This window comes from Kogia breviceps, chromosome 18, assembly GCF_026419965.1.
Source record: "Kogia breviceps isolate mKogBre1 chromosome 18, mKogBre1 haplotype 1, whole genome shotgun sequence".
Taxonomy (NCBI): domain Eukaryota; kingdom Metazoa; phylum Chordata; class Mammalia; order Artiodactyla; family Physeteridae; genus Kogia; species Kogia breviceps.
Window position 1 is genome coordinate 25,470,326 of NC_081327.1, and position 25,396 is coordinate 25,495,721.

General features: G+C 53.9%; 1 protein-coding gene across 3 annotated transcripts in view; it reads left to right on the forward strand.

Annotated features, from left to right (window-relative positions):
• The first annotated feature begins 221 nt into the window (after positions 1 to 221).
• The window catches only part of ADCY7 (adenylate cyclase 7), a 60,677-nt gene continuing 35,502 nt past the window's right edge, over positions 222 to 25,396 (forward strand). The window contains exon 1 of one of the 3 annotated variants that reach the window (XM_067020333.1): positions 222 to 282. The gene's annotated coding sequence lies outside the window, so the exon portion shown is untranslated. Of the gene's footprint in view, positions 283 to 9,569; positions 9,648 to 19,429; positions 19,502 to 25,396 lie in introns of those variants that run through there. The other 2 variants (XM_067020334.1, XM_059043839.2) reach the window with 2 other exon arrangements.

Below are 25,396 nucleotides of genomic sequence, written 5' to 3' on the forward strand. Positions count from 1 at the left end.
GCGTTTCTGGTGAAAACCAAGCAGGGTGGCGGCACGTGGCGCCCGAATGGGGGCCGGGGCGTCGGGGCCGCCCTCCCTCCCGGCCGCGGGTCCCGGGTGCCGGAGCTCCGGGCTGGGCCGGGCGGCCAGCGGGGGGCGCCTGCGGCCTCTCCGCCGCCCCCGCCCGCACAGCCCGATCCCGCCCGCGGCGGCGCGCCCACTCGGGCGGCGGCGGCGGCGGCGGAGACGGAGACGGAGACGGCCGGCGCAGGAGCGGGGCGGCGGCGGCGGCGGCGGCGGCAGGTGAGCGCTGTCCGGACGGCCCTGGCGGGGGAAGGAGCGGCGGGCGGGCCGGGCCTAGGGGGCGCGCGGCGCGGCTCGGGGCCTGGCGACGCGCCCGCCGGCCGGGTCCTTGGACCCCCGCGTGCCAGGGTGTCGGCGTGGGGGGCGTCTGCCGCTTCCTCGTTGCTCGCCCGCCAGGCAGCACCCGGGCGGAGGGGTGGGTGTGGGTGTGGGCGGGGGCGGCTACAGCCGGGCCCCTCGCTTGGCCTGCCTTCCCGGGCCTCGGGAACCGGGGAGAGGCGCGGGGTCGGCCGACTCCCCGCTTCCCCCGCCCCGCGGAGCCGCCCTCGCCCCGTTCCCCGGTCTTGCTCTTTCTCTGGCCCAAGCTTGGGGTGGGTCTTCTCAGATGCCCCCTCGCTCAGGCACTGCGGGGGAGACGTTTCCCACGTAGGACCTCAGCGCAGGAACTGGGGCCCAACCCCACTTTCCGGATGACAAGACTGAGACCTCACTGAGGGACATGGCTCTGCGTCCCCCCTGGGTCTGGCACGCGCCGACCACTCTGTTGGAACGCCCATTGGCTTATGATGGTAAAAAGAGGGGCTGGTTTTTCAGGTTTCTCAGACTCAGGCAAGGCAGGGGCCCCAGGAGGGTCAATATGGTCTGTTTAAAGTAAAAAATAACTCAAAGGGAGACGGCTCAGGTAAGGGCAGGACTACGGCCTGGGGTTGGAAGCAGTCCAGTCACAGCCACAGGGAGCAGGACGCCTCACCAGTTAAGCGGGGCGGTGTGTAGATGGGAGAGCCGGTGAGGCATTTGCTTTGGCTTGCGTTCCCCGCTGGGACACTCCCGGAACCTACCCTTCTACGCAAACGGCATGGTAACCATCCCTGGTTGGAGGTGAGATGATGGAGCCTTTCTCAGTGTGGGCTGGAGTCGTTCGCTCTCCTGGTGCATATCTTGGGTCTCCTTCCTCAAAGGTGAAGAATTCATGTTCTTTCTGAGTCCCAGAGCCAGAGCTGGAAAATGAGAGCTTGGGCCCTTTCACTAGAAGTAGAGCCTTGAAGGTGAGGACCACAGGTGCCCTTGGTGGTTAGCCTGTGCCTGGAATGGCCAGATCTGGACTGGCCTTAGGTTCAGGGCCCTCATTGCTTGCTGAAGCCTCTTCAGACCTGGTCCAGGATGATGGTCAACAGAAGCATGAATGAATGAATGAACGAATGAATGACCAGCAGGACTGCAGTGGTCTCAGGGCGTGAGGCTGAGGGCACTTGGCAGGCTGGGGCTTTGGGCTCAGAGATGAGGGCCTCTGGCATTCAATCAATCACCGCTTTCACACGTGGGCAGGTGCCCTCCTAGGAGAGGTGAGCGTGTCCCGCTGTGGACCTGGAGCTATGGGGGCGGGCCCCCAGTGTAGTGAGGAAGCCCCACAGGAGTGGCCAGCTGGGTCTGGGGCATGGAGTTGGGTCCACAGGGTGACTTTTGGAGCTGCCTCCCCCAATGCTGAATGTTTGGGATCCTCAGAGGCTGGGTCTTTTTCCTCAGCCCTCGATGCCCTTGGGCTTTTGAGAGCGGTTGCTTTGGGGCCTTTTATGGAGGAAGGCAGGAAGAGGTGGGAGAGTTCCAATTTCGGAGGCCAGATGGCTTACAAAGCCATGGCATGTCCCTCTTGTACCGTTTGATCCTGTGAATTAGGGCCAGAATAATGAGCATCATTTATGGGTGGGAAAGGTGAAGTCCTTGAAGGTCTTATATATAGCAAGTTAGACCTGGAGTGGGGACTAGGGCCTGGCCTTCGGGTCTTCCCATCCTGTTCTGGCCTGGTTCTGGTGGAGTCTGACTAAGTACCCATTGGGAGCCTGATTCCACCCCAGCAGGCAGTCTTAAGTGAGCCCAGTAAATCCCCCTCAAGGGTACAACACATTGCCTGCCCACCTACCTGCCCACCTCTCTCTTCCTCCTGTTCCTCCTCCTTACCAGGAGATGCTCTGGACTTTGCTGCTGACCTCACCTCTTGGGTCCCCTTCCTCTGCAGCTGGGCTCAAAGGGACTGCTAATGGGGGGATAATGGCTTATGTTGCCTCCGTGGCTAACTCCAGCAAGGGAGCCTCGACTGGCCTGCCCTAGTAGGAGGCAGAAAAGCGAGTTACGCGTGGTCCCTGCATCCTGCCAATAGGGGCGACAGAGTGGTTGCACCTTGACCCCAAACACCTCTCTAGAGAGAGGCTCACAGAGCAGGCAGGCCAGTCTGTGCACTAGAAGGATGGATGGAGGGGTCTTCATTGTGATATCTTTGGGAGAGTTTGTCGATAGGTCATTTTCTTATTTCTTCATGCTTTCTGTATTTTCAAAATTGTCTACAATGAAGAAGAAAAGCAAAACTATTCCGTTTTTGTTTGTTCTGGAAAATTTTCAAGAGCTGTTCTGCTTCTGAAACTTGGAATTGGGTTTGCAGGTGAGGTCGGTAAACTTCCGAATTTAATAGGACATCCAAAGGGAAGGTCCCAGGATTTTGAGATATTTCAGCACAAATTAGTCTCCAGAATGGCCTGGAACTCAGGCAGAAGTTGCAAACTTCTTGTTGACAGTGTTACCTCTCGCACTGCGAGTCTGCTGGTATTTGTGGCTCACGACCAACTGTTGGAGAGCTATCTGATGGGGCCTAGCTGGTGGGTGGGCAAGAGCTAGAGGTGATGGAGGCAAGGTTGGTGGCAGCTTCCAGGCCCTGAGCCACACCCATCTGGGAACCAAAGAGAGTGGTTTTTTAAGCTGATGCTGCCCGGCCTAGGTTGGAATTGGGGGTAGGGACTTTGGCCAGAGAAGAGTGGACAAGTCCACATCCATGTGGGTCCTCCCTGAGGAAGCTGAGTTTGTGGGATCAGCCCACAGCCTCCTGGTCCTCTTTGCACGTAACACAGGCTGCATGTAACACAGGCTGGAGTCCTGAGTCCTTGCTGCGAGAGCTCCACTCCCATCTCCAGCCCTTGTTCTTGCTATTCCTTCTTCCTATAAACCCTTCTCTCCAGTGCAACTCTGTCATGTGTCTTAGGATGTGCTCAGCCCCCTCTTGGACAGCTGACCTCAGGGGTCCCCTTCAGGCTGGTGCTCTGTGGGTCAGGGACATGGCCTGAGGGCCCTTTTGACTTCAGGCTCTGTCCCTGGGGTATTTGCCTTGCTCTGATTTTGGGACGTGGGCATTTGTACCTGGACTGTCACTTTAAGAGGGGGAAAAAGCAAGGTGGGAGCTGTGGTGCCCTCCAGCTCTCCACCGCCCAGCTTGTATAGAGGGAGCTAAATGGGGCCCCACAGGGTGGGGTGGTGGGCCTTGGGCCAGAGCCATTGCCAAGTGTGGGGAGCTGGCAGCAGGAGGTCCAGCCAGTGTGTGCACAGGAGGCCACCCCTTCAGTTAACGACCACCTGCTGAGTGAGGTGGCTATGATCAGCCATCCACCTGTTTGCAGAGGGAGCCACTGTTTTCAGTTATTAACAACAAAGGCTATTATTTGCAAGCTTTTATGCCTGGAGGACGAGAACACAGGCTCTGGAGGGAACCTCTTGTGCTTGAGTCCAAGCTCAACATTTCCTAGCTGTGTGACTTTGGGCAGGTGCTTCAACCTCTCTGAGCTTCAGTTTCTTATCTATAAAATGGAGACAGAATAAGGCTACTTATCTTAAAAGCCAGGAACAGTTCCAGATTAAAAGAGACCAAAGTGACGTGACAACCAAATGCAGTTATGTGAACCTGGGCTGAAAAGAATTACATAAGGAGCATTATTAGGACAGCTGATGAAACTGGATATGGACTATAGATTAAAGTAGTGTATCAGTATTAAATGACCTGATAACTATATTGGTCCTTGTTCTTAAGAAACATGCACTGAAGTATTTAGGGGTAGAGGCTCACCATATAAGCAAACCACTCTCAAATGTTAAAGAGAAGCATATGTATAGATAGATAATAAAGAAAGTGAGACAGGGCTTCCCTGGTGGCGCAGTGGTTGAGAATCCGCCTGCCGATGCAGGAGACACGGGTTCGTGCCCTGGTCCGGGAAGATCCCACATGCCGCGGAGCAACTAAGCCCGTGAGCCATGGCCGCTAGGCCTGCGCGTCCGGAGCCTGTGCTCCGCAACGGGAGAGGCCACAACAGTGAGAGGCCCGCATACCACAAAAAAAAAAAAAAAAAAAAAAAAAAAAAGTGAGACAAAATGGTGCAAATAGGCAAATATGAATTAAAGTATAGGAGAGTTCTTTGTAGTTTTCATCTAACTTTTCTGAAAGTTTGAAACTGTTTCAAAGTACATAGTTTAAAAAAATGCCTATCTAATAGTATGAATGAAATGACATTAACTGATGTTACTTAGAACAGTGCCTGGCACTCCCTGAACATTAGCTGTTAGTGTTGCTTTTGTTATCATTAATATGGACAAAGTATACATCTTTGTCTTTGTCTTACTTCACTGTCACAATACCCTGTGTTATTTTTCTACTTTACAGATGACAGTTGAAGCCCAAAGAGGTTAAGTGGTTTGCTCAGGGCCACACAGCAGTGAGTCCAGAGCACTGATAGGAGAATTGCTTAAAATTTATTTTGGATTAATTGTCAGAATCTGCAACCATGAGATTTTATGTAAAAAAACCCCAGATTTCTTTTTTTTTCAGTTATATATATGTAATGTATGTATATTCAGTTATATATATGTAATTATATATATATAAAAATCTAAAAAATACATATTTTTCAGATTATTTTCATTATAGATGATTACAAAATATTGAATATAGTTCCTTGCGCTATGCAATAAATCCTTGTTGTTTATTTTATATACAGTAGTGTGTACCTGTTAATCGCATACCCCTAGTTTATCCACCCCCCCACCCTTTCCTCTTTGGTAACCATGAGTTTGTTTTCCATGTCTGTGAGTCTGTTTCTGTAAAAACCCAGAGTTCTGATTTCCTTTGATAACTCATAAGGCTTGCAACACTGGCCACATTCCTTTGTGGCAGCTACTGGCTGAAGTTCGGCAGCAGCTTCTCATTACACAGAGCTTTGGGCCTCCAGTTTACCCGAGTCCCCAGCCAGCCAGCCAGCATCACTGGTCGATGTCCCGTCTGATCTCTGGGGCCTCTGAGTTTGCGCTCCTGGGAGAGTGCCACTGTACCCCTGATCCCAGGGTGCCAGGCCAAGGCTTGGGTTCTCCCCTTCCCTCCTGATGCCCCACCTTGGGTTCTCCCCTCCGCCCACCTGCTCCTCCAGCCAGAGGGTGCAGCATTGCACCTCCTTTGCTCAACCTATACTTGAGCACCTACCAGCTGTGTGGAGAGGGGCTGGGGGGCTGCAGGGGGGGAGGAGGAGGAGGAGGAGGAGCTGGAAGTTTTGTGGCTCCAGCCTGGTGTGTCCTACCATGTTCATCGTCTTGCCTTGCTCCTGCCCTCAGCCCTAAGCAGTGCGTCTGGCTCTTCAGAAAGGGTACAGGGTGGTTTGCTGATATCCCATGAGGAGGGTGTAGGAGGAACTCACAGAACAGGGCCTCCAGGCTGCAGTCTTCATCTTGGTTTGGTATACGTAGGTGGGCGGTTATTTCTTTTCTCTGAGTCTCTGGTTCTTTCTTTGTAAATCGGGGCTATACCACCTTCCTGGAGGGTGGTCAGAGGACTGGGGGGGCTAGCATGTCAGCCTCGAGCAGCTGGGGACCTGGGGGTGTGGTCATGGGGGTTGTTTCATTCCACGTTTGGCCTCTGACGCCCCTGGTTCCCCACCACGCTGGGTGTAGGGTCACCAGGTGCCCAAGAGGTAGAGGAATGAGCAAAGGCTGGACATGAGGGCACCAGTCCACAGGTCGGGGGGGAAGGGAGGCTAGGCAGGTGTTGTTTATGTGGCCCTGTGGGTGTGCCTTACTGTACCCATGTCACAGAGGAGGGAACAGGCTCTGCGAGGAGGTGGGAAGAGCTCACTTGGTGGATTTGGTGTCTGACAGATAGGGAAGCTGAGGCTCAGAGAGGCCGTGTGGCCTTGAGAAGTCCCACAGCCAGGCAACTTCTGCCCCTGGGCCAAGACTGAGCAGCATTCCTGGGGAGGAGGAGAAGGTCAGCTCATTTTTTATTTTCAGATGGCTTGAATCTTGTGTTAATTACCCAAATAGTTCACACTTATTACTAAAAAAGCAGAAAACCTAAGCAGTAAAGTGGGGAGAAAAACCAGAATCTGTACCCATTAATGTAACCTATTAGTGTATTGGTGTACGTCTTTCCAGACGATTTCTTGTTTTTGGTTTTTTTTTTTTTTTTTTTTTAAACGTATGACAAGAAAAAAAAATGAGCATCACAACATTTCTTACTGTGTCTGTCCTGCTTGCCCCCAGGCTTTGGGAGTGGAGTTGCTGGAGTTCTCAGACACATATCAGGCCCGCTCCAGCATTTGGTATACTAGGAGCCCAGGTTGATTTTCTCTGTCCCCTATTGCTGGACATTTAGGGTTTCTTCCAGTATTTCTGCAGTTAGCTCACTGCGCTAAGTAGCCCATAAGTAAGTCTTTGTACACACTAGGGATTATTTTCTGTAGGGTTTGTGGCACTGCAGACTGGATGCAGGTTTGTGGTTGGGCCGTGTCTGCAGGCGTGGAGGTCCTGGGTGCCCCACTCCCCCGGTAAACTGCTTTGCGGTCAGAGGATGCGACGGGGAGGGGCTCCCACCGGAGGGCTTTGCCAAAAGAGGGGTTAAGATGCCGCCGCCCAGGCTGGTACTGAAAGCTTTTAAGCTCCTGTGCGGGAGTTGGGTGGAGGTGGAGGCAAAGGAGAAGGTGGCCGCTGCTCCAGGCTAGTACATGACTGTGGAGCCTGCAGCTCTGCAGCCTCCTGTGCTTCCGCAGAAGGGGCCTGGGGGCGTCTCTGCCCTGCTCAGGGTTCAGGCTGAGAGTGCATCCACCCCTCCCAGTCGGGAGCGGGGCTGAGGCTGATTCTGTGTTACTGGCTCTGAGACTCCCTGGGGGCAGGGTGGGGGGCATTCCTCATCTGTAGGAAGGGGCCGAACAGGTCGCCTTCACCAAGTGAGACTCAAATGAGACAACAGATGCCAGAGCTCTTACAGTGACAGTGTTTCAACATTTCATTATGGAAAAATTAAACACCCACAAAGGAAGACAGAATAGCATGTCCACCCCCATATACCCATCCCCTAGATGCCACGGTTGCTAGCTCTTGGCCAGCCTGGAGTCATCTCTCCTCCCACACACTTCCCTCCTTCAGACCTCATATCACTTCATCTGTAGAAATTGTAGTACAGGCATACGTCGTCGTTTTATTGTGCTTTGCACGTGTTGTGTTTTTTTTTTTTTTTTATAAATTGGAGGCTTGTGGCCATCTTGCCTTGTCAGATGATCTTTAGCATTTTTTAGCAATAAAGTCTTTTAAAATTAAGGTATGTACATTTTTTAGACATAATGGTATTGCACACTTAATAGACTACAGTATAGTGTAAGCATAACATTTATATGCACTAGGAAACCAAAATAATTTGTGTGACTTATTTTATTGCAATATTTGCTTTATTGCAGTGATCTGGAACTGAACCTGCAATACCGAGGAACTATTCCTAAAGGAGAAGGAGTAGAAAAACAAAACAAAACAAAACAAAAACCCCAGAGTATTATTACCACACCTAAAACTTAGCAATATTCTTTAAGATTATAGCTATCCATGCAGTGTATTGTGTTCAAATTTCCAATTGTTTCGTAAATGTCAAAAAAAATTTATATATATATATATAATTTTAGTTTTTTAAAATCAGCATCCAAATGAGGTCTATGTAGTGAGATTGGTTGATATATTTCTCAAGTCTTCTTTCATCTGTATGATCGATATTCATTCACTCTCTCTTGTGCCATTTTTTTTTTTTTTTTTGCTTCCTATAATGCTTAATGTGTTTTTTATCCACCGAACCTCCTATAGATTGGTAGTTGTATCTGGAGCCTTGATCTAATTTAGTTTTGACTTTTTTTCCACACAAGAGCACATTGGAAATGGGGTTGCAGACTTCTACTGGGAGGCTCACGTTGTCTGATTTAATCTCTTTTTGTGATCTTCAGTGGCTTTAGGGTAGTAGGTTTTTTTTTTTTTTCTTTCTTTCTTTTTTTGGCTGCGTTGGATCTTTAGCTGCGGCATGCAGGATGTTTCCGTTGCGGCACGGGCTCTTCGTTGTGGCACGCGGGCTTAGTTGCCTCCCGGCATGTGGAATCTTAGTTCCCTGACCAGGGATCAAACCTGTGTCCCCTGCACTGGAAGGCGGATTCTTTACCACTGGACCACCAGGGAAGTCCCTAAGGTAGTAATATTTTAAATTATCATAAAAACTTTCCATTTTCACTTGGTTACAAGTGGTGCTGAGTTTGGCATTGGGTGGAGACCTTCCAGTCTCAGGCCATTGTTTTTCCTGATTCCTGCTTTTTCTTCATAGTAGTTGCTTTCCCCTGTTATCTTTTAATTACATGGGAGGTATATTTTCATTAGAGAAAATTGGAAAACAGGCATAAACAAGAAAATATGCAATTAAAACGGTGCTAAATTTTATCACCTAGCGATAACTCCTAAGATTTGGAGCATATTTTTCCGGATTTTCCTGTGTGTAAAAAAATATATGTACATCTGTGATATTGTTGAATGAAAGGTCTGTTTTCACCTCGTGGCACCTCCATAACCTCCTTCTCAGGATCTGTAGGGAGGGTCATGGTCTTCCTCCCTGTCCATCAGTAGTTCACACCAGACTGGGTGTGGAGAAGGACAGGCGGCCGCTGGTGTAGCTCAGCTGCCAAGGTTTTCAAAGGAAATAAGGACTTTTGGTTGGCCGGGCAGTTGCTTTCACATCTGTTCTTTTAGGATTCTCTGCAGTTACTCAACACACTGTGACCTGGGCTGCCCCTTTCCTTCTCCAAAGCCCTATCCCCGAGGCCTGGCAGAGGCTGGGCCCATGGGGGTCATTGGAGCCAGCCCCCTGCCCTCTGGCAGGCTGTACCACCAACATGATGCAGGGTTGTTCATTTTTCCTTGTCTGGCATTCTGAGACAAGCAGCAGCTATTTAGATTTCTGCTAGGAGGGGCAGTGGCTAAGGGATCTGAATTTGGTTGCAAAGATGCTGTTTACTTATTAACACACATGTGTTTTTTTGGAGTGGCTTTGTATCTCACCCCAGGTCACCCCTTAGGACCACCACTGATTAGGAGTGAAGGCCTTTGTTCCATCCTATAACTTGTAACTGGTTGCATGACCTTCTCCTCTGGACTGAAGGAGTGAGCCAGAGCATCTCCATATGTTCCCAGCCTGGGGAAGGAAGGGATCCTAGCACATCCCCGAGTTTGCAGTCGACTGGGAAGAGGTGATGGCAGAGGGGCCAGAGGTGAGTCACTGCATTGGAATGCACCCCACCCCCCCAGTGTGAAAAATCATTCTGGGAGGAGGGTGAGTGACGGGGCCACAAGGCTGTGCCTGCCTCGGTGAGGTTTGTCTCCTTGGGGATCTCCTGGCCCAGAGCATGGAAGAGCTGGGGGCCTGGAGGAGTGGGGCCAGCTGACCTGACACCAGTACTGAGCCAGACTGCTCTGTCCTCCCAGGCAGGGGGAGTGCTGCTGTCTGCACAGAGTGGGTTCTGTGTTTCTGCTTTATGTTCTTGTTAGGAGATTCTGGGTGCAGATCAGTTTGGCAGAAATGTCATGAAGGCCTCTTAAGTGCCTGGTACTGGGGATGGGTGGGGCTGCTCGAAGAGAAGAGGTGCCCCTCTGTCACTTCTGATCAGGTAGGGATGCTACAGTGAGAGTGCATCAGTCCAGTCTTGACGGGGACTGGAGGATCTGCTTCCGAGGTGACTGAGTCACATGGATGGCAGGTTGGTGCTGGCTGTGGGCAGGAGGCCTCAGTCCCTCACCACAGGGCTGCTTGAGTGTCTCATGACACATTGGCTAGCTTCCCCCAGAGGGAGTAATCCAAGAGGCAGCAAGGTGGAAGCCACAGTATTTTTCATGACTTCAGAAGTCAAACATGTGATTTCTGCATATTTTGTTGGTTGCCCAGGTAATGTGGGAGGACACCATACAAGGGCGTGAACACCAGGAGGCAGGGGTTATTGGAGGCTGGCTACCACTGTGGCATAGATGAGCCCAGCAGCTTCCAGCTCATATCCTCCCAGCCTAGTGAAATGAGAGCATCTTCTTTTTCCATTTAGTTCTCCATAGGAATAGGGAGCTGTTACTAGAAGTGGAAATGGATGCTACAGAAGGAAGGTAACAGTGTATGTCCTCTAAGGAGAGTCCTGTGGCACTGTGGCCCAGAGGAGGTGATGATGGGGCCTTGCTTCCTGAAAGAGGTGTCATTTGTACTTGTCTTGGCGGGATGAGTAGCATTTTAACCATTCCTGGTGACAGAAAGGCTTGAGCCAAGGCGCGGCAGGGTGAGGCAGCTGGATCATGGGGTCAAAGGAGATCAGGATGGAAAGACGAACTGGGCCAGGTGTGGAGGCTCAAGAGGAGGAGCCAGGACTTGACTCAGGAGGTACCGTGAAGCCATGGAAGTTCTTTGAACAAGACAGCCGTACAGTAGAGCCAGGATCTAGGGTTTAAAACTGAGAGAGCACCCTCTGTCCAGCCTCCCTTGTCTTCAGCTATAACTGAGCACTTACTGTGGGCCTTATACACATTTCTCACTAACCCTCACAGCCTCCCAAGGAGCTGGATAATGATGTCCTGACTTTACAGATGGGCTCCTTGAGCGGCCAAGATCATGTAGCTTGGCCAAGGTCACTTGATGGGGGCTCTGACTGCAGAGCTCTCAGCCTCTTCATCGCACATTCATGGGACAGGGGACTGGGTTGGGGGTGAATCGCCAGGCCTGCTTGCTCAGACCCCTCTCGGGCTGCTCTGGGGTGTCGTGACTGTAGTATCCATGGCTTCCGTGCTCACACTCCCTCTCAGAAATCTGCCTGGAGTTTGAAACACGCTGGGGTGCTGTGGGGTTTCTTCCCAAGGGGAAAGGGATTGACATCTGGGTTTGTCAAACGGGGCCAAACTATGTGCTCAGAGCTCAGCGTTATTTGTCTCTTGGCCGACTGCCAACTGTGTCTGCCTTGTTTTTGCTGCAGTTTTATTCCTTCTTGCCACCTCTACAGCCTATTGCTCCCATGCACCAGTCAGGGATTGGCTGGACCATCTCCCGGGCCTGGGACACCCTCTCTTGGGTCCCTTCCTTCAGGGAGGCCGTGAACCTCCCCCAGGTGGGTGAGGTCTCTCTCCCCTGAGCTCTGGACCACAAATCTTGCCTTCACGGATGCTTCTCCCAGATCTTTTGTGCCATGTCATTGGTGGTGGGCACGCTGTGTCCAAGTCACGCTTGTGTCCCCAGCTCCAGAGAGGAGTCCTGCCCACAGGGAGGAGGGCGGGTGCTGCTGAGTGGAACAGGAGAGGGTTGGGCTGTGCTTTGTGCCTGGCACCTTGAGCGAACAGAAACCAGTCTTCCCTGCCTGATGCTGAGAAAGCCCACAGTTGCCCCTCCTTTGGGGGAGTTTCGCTGGCAGGTTTGGGAGCACCGAGTGCCAGGGCTTGGAGATCTTGGACGAGGGCACCTGCCAAGGAGGGCGTAGTGGGATTTGGATCAGCCTGTCTCCAGGGAAAGCCTTCTTTGCTCCTGGGGAGGGTCATGACGTGAGTGGTTGAGAGAGCCTAGGCCATAGAGTCAGAGAGACCTGAGTTTGAATCCTGGCTCTGCCTTTTTTTTTTTTTTTTTTTTTTTTAAGCTGTGTGTGCTTGGGCAAGTGAGTAGCCTGAGTCTCAGTTTTCTCTTCTGTAGAATGGGCATAATAGCAGGACCTCCTCGTGAGGCTGTGCATGGTGCCCAGCACACAGTCAGTGTTTAAATAGTGATCCTGGGTGCGTCAGCCTGTGTGCACAGGTCCTGCCTGCTGGAACCTCGCAGTTGGTATGAGGGGTGAGGTGTCAGGTGCCGGGTGGCTGGGCCTCGGGGTGCAGCAGGTCAGCAGAGAAGAGTCTGCTTCCTCTGAGGAAAGAGCTGGAAGGGAGACCTGGGGAGGGCAGGACGTGTCAGCTGGGAAAATTGGGCTCCGTTCTGTACTTTGTTACTAAACAGTAGGGTTTACTGTCGGGATAAAAGGTAGAAGATGATCCCAGGTCCCCATGTCACACGCTCAGAGGGCTCCCTGAGGACCAGGAGGTGCTTTGCCCCTCTGTTTTGGGAGGTCTGTGCGCCCTGCTTCCCAGTCCCTCCTAGTCTCCTGCCTCACCACTGAGCACCCCATGATCCCAGTGGGGAAACTGAGGCTCAGGGCCTTGTGTGAGTGGTGGAGCCAGGACGTGGCTCCCTGCCAGGCCGCTCTTGCTTCTAATTGCTCATTAGGGAGGCATTTACTCCCTGCCTCCATAAGTTGTATTGCCAGGCTTCTAATGCAGGCTTTTGGTGCTTGTTTTATTTTTTACTTCTTGAAAATGGTTCCAGCTTAAAGCTTCCAATTTCCATGAAGTCACTGGAGTCAGGAGCCTGGCCTGACAGCTGCCGCCTCCTGCTGAGGGCTCCCTGTGGCTGGGAGAGCCCCACTACACACCCTGAGAGGCGCTGAGCTGAGGTTTGAATGGGAGGCTTTCTGCTGCTTCCACCGCCAGAGCAGGAAGCTGTGGGTCCCAGGTGTGACTCACTCTCATTAGGTAACTGGTGGAACGAGCCTTCACACCTGTGAGCCTGGACACTGGCCTAGGAGGGGCAGGTGGCGGCCACTTCCACGTTGGCTCGGACCTTGGCCCGGTTGCCGAGGGGCCCTGGAGGAGAGCCAGGAGATGTGGGAAGGGGAGCTGGAGCACCCTGTGTCCTAGTGGGCTGGGCCTGAGGGGACCGCGGGGCAGTGCCCCTCCCCACCTGGTGGGCCTAGCCTGGGCGTGGATGACCAGGGTCTGGACTGGAGGTAGGGGAGGCTGTGGAGGCTGCTGGGCAGAAGGCAAGGTGGGGGGGCTTCTGAACAAGAAAGAGATGCCTTGTCACCGGCTTTTTCCGGCCTGACCGGAAGGTGCTGTTATGACTGTTGTGTTGATTTGGCTTGGTCCACTTAGACTACCGTGACTGTCTCTCAGATGCCCGCGTTTCTTTACAGGGTTGTAATTTTACATTTACAAGTACACTTTACTTTTCTTAATGAAAGTAAAAGTTAACTGCGGAAGTGCAACTGAATTTATGTTGTTGGATTAAAAAAGAATAAACAGGGCTTCCCTGGTGGCGCAGTGGTTGAGAGCCCACCTGCCGATGCAGGGGACGCGCGTTCGTGCCCCGGTCCGGGAAGATCCCACATGCCGCGGAGCGGCTGGGCCGGTGAGCCATGGCCGCTGAGCCTGCGCGTCCGGAGCCTGTGCTCCGCAGTGGGAGGGGCCACGGCAGTGAGAGGCCCGCGTACCGCAAAAAAAAAAAAAAAAAAAAAAAAAGAATAAACGAAAACCAAACCCTGAAAGTGATGCATGCCCATGAGGCAAAGAACCAAGATGCCTCAAGAAAATGGAACAGTCTCTCTTTCCCTCCAAGTCCTCCTAGCACAAGGTCCCGGGGCCACCAGTGTGGACCATGGGGAGTGGGTCTTTCTGGATCTTTCTGCCCACTCATCCAAACACACGTGCACAGACACAGGGCAAAGCAGGCGTCTCCTGTCCATGTCATCACATGGGGTTCAGGGCAGCTGGCCCTGGGGGCTTCCTCCCTGGCCAGCCCTGAGGGGAAGGGGAGGGGAGGGGGGGTAGGAAAGCAGAGGCCTGGGCTGGGCCTCTGGAAGACAGAACCCCAAGGTTCTGGTCCCCAAGGCCTGGACGGGTAGCCGGAGCCCAGGCTGGCTCTGCCTGGAATGGCTGTGTGACCGTGGGCTGTCGCTGGCTCCCTCTGTCACAGACATGCAGGTGGAGGATGTGAGGGGCGACCAGGCCAGCATTTCTCAGGGTGGGGACCCTGCTCCTTGGACGGTTTAGCCTGGATGTGGATGAACATGCTTCAAATGTAGGTATTCGTTTTAATACATTTCAGAAAAAAATTTTGGAAATAGGAGATTGGATCTGTGACTTCTTGCATGTATTTTTGCCTTGGACAAGGCCGAAGAAGACACAGAAATGAAACGGGTAGACTTAAGAGGAAGTATAGTGGGATTGGCTCCACAGGAAGTGCGGGCGTCCAGCGGGGCGCGGAGTCTGGAAGGCCCGTCTGAGCGCCCTCCGTTCTGACCAGGCTGCGGGCCTCCCCGCTCCAGATGGGCCCTGGGCTCCCTGGAGTTTTCCTGTGGCTCCTGGTGTAGGGGAGGGGACGCTCAGGTTGTGCGTATTCTCTGCCCTCAGTGGGGAAGGTGTGAGCTTTGGGGGGGGGGGGAGTCACCAGTGGTCGTTCATTGAAAAGAAGTGGCTGTTTACTGGCGGCCGTTTTCCCAGGGGTCGGGGGTGAGGGTGGTCTCACGGGGCCCCTTTGCCAGGAGTGGGTCTGGGGAGAGGAAGTCTTCCTATGGGCCCTATGGGGCTGGGGGCTGGTGCAGTGAGCCGGGGGTAGGGGGTGGGGAACGGGGCAGGAGTGGGGCTTCGGCACAAGCCAGTGGTGCTTCTCAAGAGGAGACAGAGACCCGACTTGACATCGCTTTGGGCATGTGCACCCCCCTTTACAGTTTGTAACTATTGGTCTAACCCATTCCCTGCCTCCCCGCCACCCTGTGTGGTAGTGTCCATCTGTCCCTAGTTGACAGAGGAGAAGCCCAAGGCCAGCAGGGCACCGTCTCGTCCTGGGCCACACAGGGAGTCGGTCCCTGGGGGCGTCCACTTGCTCACACCACCTCTCACGGAGAGCCGCCGCGTTCGAGACGTGGGGTTGGGTAGGGACACTGTGCCTTTGGGGAGGCTGGTGGGGGTCAGCACAGCTGAACAGGGGCTCTGGGTGGCTTTGGAGGCCTGGTGCGGGGGAGCCTTCCTGGCGGAGGGTCTTGCCTGCCCCCGCTGCGGGGTGGCTGGGCTGAGTCAGGGCTCGTGCCCCGGCTGGGCCGTGTGTTCTTGGACCCGTGCTCGAGTGCTGCCTCAGTGGGGAGGTGGAGGACCCAGCCCTTTGCATTTTCCATGACTTGCCATCCCACGGTGGCCTGTCCCTCACCTCTCTCCTCCTGTCCTGGGCGCACTCGCACTGAGCTGAAGGCAGCTTTCCACATCCCGTTACCCAGGCCAAGGGCACTGCTTAACTCGCCCGGGGAAGTTCCAGGGCCCCCGAGGGAGCAAGCAGAGTGGGTCACGCTGGGCACCTGCGTCCGAGTGGCCTCTAGCCTGTTGTGGGGTCAGGTCTTAGGGATGAGAGGGAAGTGCTGATGGTGGACCTTTGGGGCATTTACTGTCTTTAAAAAGGCCTATGTAGAAAGAGCTGGGAGTTAGTTTGGCTCAGTGAATGAGGCCTTGGCATCTGCACAGTCACCAGAGGAGCTGGGTCTTCTGGAGGTCACCGCGCCCAGCCCATCTCCGTGCAGAGCTGGATGGTGGCCTGGGTTCAGCCGCGCTGTGCCTCCTCCCGGCAGTGTGCGAGATGAGCAAGGGGCTGAGCTAGTTTCTTGCATCTGTAAGATGGGCTGCTCACGCTACCCAACGTGCCAGGTCGTTGTAGGATTAAACGAAGGGATGTACCTGGTACGGCTGGCACAGAGAGGCCACTACCCAAGTGGAGGTGCTTGTCATTACTGCCCTGTCCTGCCTTGGGTGGGAGGGTGGACCTCCCTAGGGAAGGGAGCCTCGGAGGTGAGGATGGGCGGGGCCAGCTGAGGGGTGTCACTGAGAGACCCTCCCTGGTAGCCGGTAGCCCTTGGGGTAATCACTGTCTCTCGATTCCTCAGTTTCCTCATCTGTAAAATGGCAGCGCCCAGGCAGGTTGCTGGGAAAGTTAAATGCGTGAAAAATGCTTCCCAGGCACCTGAGACCAGCAAGCTGAGGCCTAGAGGTCCCCGGCAGTGGCGAGCCCCCCAGCCTGTGTGTGTGGGATCCTGCCAGCCCCTCCAGGGGTCCTCCAGCTCTTCCCCCAGCCTCCCAGCTGAGCCTGCTTGTGGAGTCTCCACCTGCCCACCTGTGGCTCCTCCTGCCACCCCCACCCCCCAAGGAGGGTGGCACAGTGCCCACCTGACAGCCACTGGCATCTGGCTCAACCTGCCACTGCCCACACATTTCACAAGGGGCTGCGTCATGGCTGGGGCATTGCCCAGTCCCGGGCGCAGACCTGCTGGGCTGAAGCACCTCCGTTCCCTGGGCTCCCTTTTCCCCACGCCCACACCCACCCCAAGCCTTTGAAGGAGGACAGGGTGTCGGGATGGGGCGGGGTGTGAGCCCTGGGCAGAGGTGGGCTCATTCCCTCTTTGGTTACCCTTCTCCCTGTCATGCCCAGTCTCTGATGGGTGTATTTCACAGGCGTTTTCTGGGACACTAAGTGCTGTGCTGGGGGATAGACCTGAGCCCACCCTGTTGTGAAGATGGGGTGGGACAGCCCTGGAGAGGAGGCCCGTGGGGTTCCTGGGTTCCTCTTACACACGCGTCAATTCGTTCCTCCTGTCTGGTGTCACATTTGAACCCCTTCTCCTGGCTTTTGCCCCCCTCGCCGTGTTGGTGAACCCCCCGCCCGCCCCCAGTTCTATGTCTCAGGCACTCTGGTCCCACCCCCGGGCTTGGGCAGCAGGTCGGCACCTGCTGTGCCCTCTGCTTAGAGTGCTTCCCCACCTCGAGCCCCCTCTTGCCTCGTGTCACCCCCTCAGGGGTCCTCGGGCTCAGGAGAAGACGGGGTGCAAGTGTGTCTGCTCCGCTTGGCAGCCTCCCCCTTCCCCCTGGGCTCTGTGTTGAGACCCCCTCTTGCTGGTGCCGGTTCTGGGGGCACCAGGAGCACCCTCCTCGTTCTCTCCTCCTCTTTGTGTCTCTGTCTGCCCACCCACCTTGAGCTCTGAAAGAAGTTACCCTGCAGCTGTGCCTGAAGAAAAAGAAACAAATTGAGGCCTTTGTTGTGGGTACCCTGGTGCTCAGACGTGATCCTGACCCCCCAAGGCCCACCTTCTCTTGCTTTCTTCTGAGCTGGGCTGGAGGTGATGGGGTGGATGACCCAGGGGGGAACTCGTGCCCACTTGGGGGTGGCAGCGTGGCAGGCCTGGCTTTCGGGCATCGTGAGGCCCCCGGGGGTGACGCGGTCAGTGGTGCCACCACCCGCCTTCAGGACCCAGAGTACCTGCTGGAGGCCTCTTGGTCTTCCAGGAATCCAGGCCTTCTTGCCCCTTGGAAGTGGCTTAGTTCACTACCTCAGGTGCAGCTGACTTGGGCCGACGGTTCCTGGCATCACTGGCTGGCCGAGCAGGGGGAGGCCCAGGATCCAGGGGTGCGGCCTTTCTCTGCACAGATGGGGAAACTGAGGCCCAGAGGTCTCCGCAGCCTCGGGGCGAGTGTGTTTTCCTGGTCAGAGCTGTTTGGAGGCACATTTCCCTGGGCTTGCTCCGTGGGCGATGTGGATTTGGGATGGTCGTCCTCTCCTCCTGGCCTCAGTCTCCTCATCTGTGCGGTGGTCACGCTGACCGTATTCCTGCCCACCTCCCTGCTGTGCGGGCCGGGGACCTCCCGGGTCCGCCCACCCCTGCTTCCCAAGCTCTACTCCCTGGCCTCTCCTTCGGGCCCCATCCGCCTGGGGGAGGAGGTGCCCTTTGAATAAGTCATCTGGAGGCGTTGTTTTAATGGGGTCCTGGGCTAATGGGGAAGTGTCCTCTTTTGAAATATTCAGGCTCCCCGGAGCCACTGCTCAGGTCCCCTGGGGAAGGGGTGCCTTAGTGCCAGGCAAGGCCTGGAACAGGGGCTGGCACCCCGGCATCCCTTTGTCAGACCCCGCTTTCTGAGCAGGGGAGCAAGAGAAGAGAAGAGCTGCGTTTTGGGGGCTGACAGGAAGTGAGGCTGAGACCCCTGGGACTCGAAGTGTGTCCCCCCAGGTCTTTGTTGTTGAGGTCTTTGTTGTGGGTGCCCTAGTCCTCGGCCGTGTTCCTGCCCCCCAAGGCCCACCTCCTCTCCTCTCTCTCTCTCTCTCTCTCTCTCTCTCTGTCCCCTGGGCCCGGCTGGAGATGATGGGGTGGGAGTGATGTCAGAGTTTCTCAGGCCCACCCCTCCTGTTTGGAGCCAGTTGGGGTGGACCCACGTAACGGCACTCCCTGTGTGCCAGCCTCTGTGTGAGGCCCTTGGGCATTCGACGCCATCACCAGTCCATTCTACAAATGAGAAAACCGAGGCCCAGAGAGGTTAATTAACGTGCCTCAGGTCACACAGCTCCTCTGATGTGGAGCTGGGGTTCTCGCCTGTTTGGTCTCAGAGCCTGTGCTCACAACCCCTAGGCTTTCCTGCATTCCTGACTGCCCGGCCTGAGGCTGGGCCCTCTCCCACCCTGGCATTTCTTTGCCTCATGTGGCTTCTTTGGCACGCGTCTCTTCCCTCCCCGCAACATGGGCTCCCCAGGGACCCTGCGTCCATCTTGTTTGCTTCAGCACTTCACCTGGTACCTGGCACGGGCAGGAGCCCAGTGGGCACCTGTTGGATGGCAGTGCGGGAGCCTTAGGCTGGGGCCTGTTTCCCTGTGGTAGAAACAACACAACAAGGTTGGCCCCCTCCCATGTGCGAAGTTTCCGGATTTATAAGGAGTTTTTATAGCCACGAGGTCATTTCACTGCCAGAACAGGCCGGGGAGTTGGGGGAATGTTTTCGTCCCCATCGCTCAGGTGAGAAATCGAGGCCTGAGAGGCAGGTGACCTGCCAAAGCTCAGGCAGATGGGACTGGGGACACCAGGGTTGGGGGCCAGACCCTGCAGTTCAGGGCGGGCTGTATTTGACTCAGTTCATGAATTTGGGGTTTGAGTGTCCGCTATGTGCCAGGCAATGTTGGGTCCTGAAAGCAGGGCAGCGTGTGGCCACACGTCGGCCTCGGTAGAGGCATCATCACATGTTCAGGCAGTGACAGGCCAGGGGCCCTGTTCCGTGGTGGGAGTCAAGGTTGGGTAGCCCTCCTGGAGGAGGTGGCAGCTCAGCCTGGCTCTCGAGGGCCGGCAGGAGTTTGCCAGGCAGAGGGACATTGGGGGTGGGGAGGTAGGCAGTGCCTTTAGGCTGTCTGAGCCTGGAGACAAAAGGGTGGGGCTTGTTTGGGGAACCGAAATAAGTCAAATCACACAGCTGCGAAGAAGGTCTCAGGAAACCCTGGAGGAGTTGGGTGAGCAGGATGGGGCTCGTTGTCTTTGGGGTCGCGGACAGGCGTGGGGAGCCCTGGTGGAAAATCCCAGGGGAGGCTTGGGTTTGGGGTGCATGTGGCTGCAGGGGACTGAGCCTCCATCACGGCGAGTTCCTGTGCCCAGCGGAGCCAGGAAGGAAGGGGTGCCCAAGCAGGAATGGGGAGCTTGGGCTCGGGGTTCAGCCGTGGGGAGGGTCTGCCGAGCCCCTGTGTTTGTGGCTCCGGAAGCCAGGCTTTTAGGGGTGCGGGGGAGGTCGGCTGGGTCTGCTTCCACTGCAGAAGGGCTCTTCCGGGCTCTGGGCTGGGCTTCACCAGTCAGCCCTCTCGCCCCTGCCCCCCGTGTGCCCCCTTGACCTCGCACAGTTCTCAGGAAGCCTTGGGGAAGGGGGGATCTTAGCATCTTGGATCAGGGCCGGGCACTCTTGGTGGCTTGTGTGGCGGGAGTCCAAGGGGGGACCTCTGGGGGAGGCACTGGCTTTGGGAGCCAAACTAGACAGTGATGCCTCCCGGGTGCTGGGGAGGCCACGGCCCCGACAGGGCCTGCTGAGCTCTGCGTGGAGGTGCCTCTCCATGTGCCTTTCCTGCTGCCCTCTCTGTGGCTAGCTTCTCTGGTAGTCTCAGTGAGGAGGGACCTCACAGCCCCTGGGGGCCTTCCCTGCCCCTGGAGGAATCAGGCCCAGAGAGGGCGAGAGGCACAGCGGCGCTGGACCTTAGGTCTCTATCCCCCGCACTGCTTTGCTTATGGCAGGTGGCGAGACTGAGGCAGGGGACACTTTGCAAGCCCTTCGCGGGAGAGGCAGGAAGTATGACAGGACGGTCTTTCCTGGTTGGTATTTAGTGCCTTTTCCCACTTTCTCTTCCCCGGGGCAGATTGCTTCCCCAGCTGAAAACTTCCCGAGGGCAGGGCCTCCTCCAGTCTTCCCCAAATGCTACCCTGGAGGCCAAGATCAGGGCTGGTCCCTGTGTGCCCACGCAGCCCAGCCCAGGGGAAGATGGAGGTGGGGGAGTCGGGGCCCAGCTTGAGGGAGCTCCCAGGCGCTCAGAAAAGGGGCAGATAGTGGCCTCTGTGGGCCACAGTTGCCCAGAGAGTCTTCTTGGGGGAGGATCCCTGAGCCGAGTCTTGAAGATGCCAAAGTCAGCATTTCCCCAAGAGGATTCCTTAGAGATTTACTGCAAAAAGGGCCTCGTGAACCAAAGAGACTCGGAGATACTTAGCTGACTTGATTAATTCAGCAACTTGCTTTCCTGCAGGACTTCTCAGAACCTTGAATTTGCTATTGGGCACAGGGTATCTTTAGAGAAGGAGGAAGAGAATGCTAAGCCCAGCACTGCCTGTGACCAGAAACTGGCGTGCGTGTGGCTTTTCACGGCCCTGCTATCGGGCAGAGCACACCTCAGGAAATGCAGACACAGGGTTAAGAAGGAGCCTGGGCCTTGTAGTGGGCAGCTCTGAGTTTGAATCCCAGCCAGGAGGCTTTGGACGGGGAGCTTAGGATCCCAGAGTTGGTTCCCCTGGCTGGAAACAGAGGGAGAGCACCCCTAACCCGCCCTGGGGGTCCGGATGCAAGGACACTGCCTCTTCCCAGCAGGTGCCTGGAGGCTGATGGCAGGGGCCTCTCCCGTCGGGTTTCCTGCCCTCTGTCTCCCAGTTGGGTTCAGAGTGTGCAGAGCACGTCTGGAGGGCCGGGCGTTGTGTTTCCTCTCCTCTCCACAGCCCTAGAGGCCTTGCGGTGAGGACCCGCTGCTGCCTGGAAGCTCTCTCTGGCTCAGGCCCACCTTCCCGCTTTCCTTGACCCAGTGGACAGCTGCTCCCTTGAGGTCCAGCTAGGCTCTGCGTGGGCGTGTGAGCCCATGCAACGCTGGTGCTGCTTGTACCCCAGAAAGCAGTCCCGAGGTGCTGACACTGCTGTATCCACCCCAGAGGCTATGCCACTTCCAGAGCTGGGAGGGGGCCGGGGTGCCTTGACCTCTTTGGTGCCGAGGCCCATGACAGGGTGGGCTGAAGGGGAAGGGGCAGGTTCTGGGCCCACCCACAGCCCTTGAGGCCCTTTCTGCCAACTTGGTAGTACTTGTCATCTTGACCTGGCGTGTTGTGCCAGGTGCAGCCCCCTCCCTGCCCCCCTGCCACCGTGCTCTGCTTGCATCACCTCCACTGAGTCCCCTCAAAGCCCTGGGTGGTCTGAACATTATTCTCCCTTTCTTTCAAATGACGAAAGCGCGACTCAAGGAGGATAAGTAACTTTTTCAGGGTCATACATCTTAGACGTGATGGACCTGGGGCTCGTTTTCCTTTCCTTCTTCTTTCATTTATAAGCTCTATTTATTTTTTGTGTTTTCACATACATATTTTATAAATTTTTAAAAATTTTATTTATTTATTTTTGGCTGCAATGGGTCTTTGTTGCTGTGCGCAGGCTTTCTCTAGTTGTGGCGAGCGGGGGCTACTCTTTGTTGAGGTGCGTGGGCTTCTCCTTGCGGTGGCTTCTCTTGTTGCAGAGCACGGGCTCTAGGCACGTGGGCTCAGTAGTTGTGGCTCGTGGGCTCTAGAGCGCAGGCTCAGTAGTTGTGGCTCACGGGCTTAGTTGCTCTGCGGCATGTGGGATCTTCCCGGACCAGGGCTTGAACTCGTGTCCCCTGCATTGGCAGGTGGATTCTTAACCACTGTGCCACCGGGGAAGTCCCCACATACATATTTATATATGTACACACACACACACACACACACACACACACACCGACAAACATGCCAGGAACACATCTTTCCATGTTAATATATTAAACTTAGAGCGTCACTTCAATGATCAGTCGCTTTATATTGCCCTTTGAGTTTTTCTGTCAGGGTCGTTATTTTTTACTTTATGTATTTATTTAAAAAACCCTTTTATTGAGGTATGAGTGACATACAAAAAGCTGTGCATGTTTATTGTATACAACTTCATAAGTGTGGAGATAAGTATACACCCGTGAAGCCATCACCACAATCCATGCCATAAACCTGTCCCTCACAGCCTAAATTTTCCTCCCCTGCTTTTAGTTTATCATTATTATTTTTAAGATAAGAACACATAAAATCTACTGTCTTGAAAAAAAATTTTTTAATATATTTTAATTTATTTTTGGTTGCATTGGGTTTTTGTTGCTGCGTGCGGGCTTTCTCTAGTTGCGGCGAGTGGGTTCTGCTCTTTGTTGCGGTGAGTGGGCTTCTCATTGCAGTGGCTTCTCTTGTTGCAGAGCACAGGCTCTAGGTGCGTGGGCTTCAGTAGTTGTGGCCCGCAGGCTCTAGAGTGCAGGCTTAGTAGTTGTGGCGCACGGGCTTAGTTGCACTGCAGCATGTGGGATCTTCCCGGACCAGGGATTGAACCCATGTCCCCTGCGTTGGCAGGCGGATTCTCAACCACTGCACCACCAGGGAAGTCCCTTGAAAGAATTTTAAGTATACAATACAGTGTTGTTAACGATAGGTACTATGTTTATGGTCGATCTTGTTTTTTCTACTGAAAACTTTAAAAAAATTGCATAAGTTACATTATAACAATAGAAATAGAAACTGAAATTGAGGAGAAGTAAGATTCATTCACTCTGACAAAGCAGCAGTTTTGGTGTTTCTTTGTCCTAATCCATTCTAGGCATGACCTTCACCATGTGGATTTCTCACAGGATACCCTTCCGCAGTATGGTTCAAGCTGCTGCATCTTTTTGATAGCTGCATTGTATTCCACTGTAAGAATGTATTGTGATTTATCTTCCCCAGACTGATACACATATTGTTTTCAGTCTTTTGCAATTACAAATAATGCTGCAATGAATAATTTTGTAATATGTCAAATTTCATACATATGAAAGTGTTTGTAGGATAAATTACTTGATGTAGGTTTGCTAGGTCAAAAGGTGTGTGTGTACATTAGTGAGTCTGTTAGATATGATGAAACTGCCTGTCCTAAAGGTTGTGCTGAATCACACGCCCGCCAGGGGTGAGCATGAGTGTCCGTTTCCCCCCAGCCTAGCCAACACAGATTTATGAAATGCTTTGATCTTTGCCAATTGGGTAGGTAGAAATGGTTTTCCATAATAGTTTTAATTTGAATTTCTCTTGTTATTGGTGAGGTCAGCTTCTTTCCAGATATTTAAGAGATTTGTATTGTCTCTCTGTGAACTGTCTGTTCATCCTTTTCTTCCATTTTTCTACTGGGTTATTGTTCTTTTTGATTTGTAGGAACTCTTTACATATGAGGGAGATTAGCTCTTTAGGGAGATAAAAATTGCAAATGTCTCCATAATCTCTCGCTCATCTTTTGATTTTGCTTTTGATAGTTTTTACTATGTAGAAAATGAATTTTTAATTGTAATTGAATTTATCAGTCTTTTCATTATGGCTTTTAGGTTTTGTGTCAGGTTAGAAAGGACTTACTCACTACAGCATTATATGAGAATTCTTTCATGGTTTCTTGCTCTTTGGAAATCATCCTGGTATAAATTATGCCTCCAGCTTTCTCTCCCTCCTCTGGGCTCTGCTAACTTTTTAAATAGGCAACTTAGCAGTGCAGAAGTTAAGATTTAAGCCTAAATCTTTCTTGCCCTTTCCAGGACAGTGGCTACTCTGGGTTAAATCTTCTGTCACCAGCAGACCCACTGTCTGGGTGGGCCGTGGGAAGCCCAGTGTTCTGCCATCTTGGGCAGAAGTAGCACCGCATGAGGTCCCTGAAGGCCAGCTAGACTTCCCCTTTCTGTTCTTTGTTATCGAGGGGAAAGGGATCAGTAATGAAACATGGGCATGAAGGTATTTTCATTATAAAGGGGGAGCCTAGTGAAGATAGTGCTTAAAGGAATGAATAACTAATGGTGGAATTTCAGGCAGGAGTTGGGGGAAGATATAGCTGTTCTTTCCAATATGGGAACCTGGTTGTTTAGTTGGTCAGTTAGTAAACATTGTTGCCTGAACACCTCCTGTGTGCAGAGCCCTTTGTGGACACCTGGGGGAAGGGGGCACCAAGGTCTCTGCCTTCTGAAAACTTGTGCCTGGAGCTGAGTTTCCTCTTGACACATAGAAGGTGTTAGTGCACATCTGCTGAAGGAGTGAATGCATGAATCTCTGTCAAGATGAGTGAATGAATAGATGAACTCTTCCCAGGCAGTCACTAACCATCATTAGAATTGGCACAGGAGAGGCAAACTGGATTTGTTATCCTTGGTGGCTGGAGCCTTGCGGGGGAGGGGTGACAAGGTTTTTGTGTTTTAGAGGAGAGATTGACTAGGGTAATGCCTAATCCAGAGGAAGAGTGGAAGGGAGGATTTCAGGAGCAAAGAACAATTCCCTACCCCACCCCTGGAATTAGCCCTCTGCGGCCAGATGACAACACGCAGGCTTTGCAGCTTTTCCTCAGTCCTCTTTGTTTTATGATTTAGCCTCCGTTCCTAGCCCAGCCCAGAGCTGGGCCTCAGAGGTTTGACATAGCCACCTCCTTTGGCAGAGGGATCCCGAGGCCCGGATCAGGTAAGGGTCACAGAACACGTTAGTGGCAGAGCTGGGACTGGAACACAGGTCTCTAGACCCCAAGACTAGTCCCTAGAGGCTGGGGTAGAGTCAGCCTGGGACTTCTTGGGGAGCAGGGCTGCCTGGGGGCATATGCTGTTGGGGGCTTTGGCTTTTGCTCCCGCCTGGTGGCTTTGCAGGCTGTCACCAGGAGGTGGGGAGATAAAGTGGAGGGTCGTTAGGGGCTCTGCCCCTGTGCACCTCTGTCTCTCCTGTTTGGACCTCATGGTTGGGCTTCCTCAGCTCTAGGAACTGAGCCTTCCTTCTGGGCGCATTTGCTATTTTGTCCTCACACACTTGGCCTGTTGGCCGTGAGGACCTGCGCCTCGCTCTCCCCCAGACTTGGG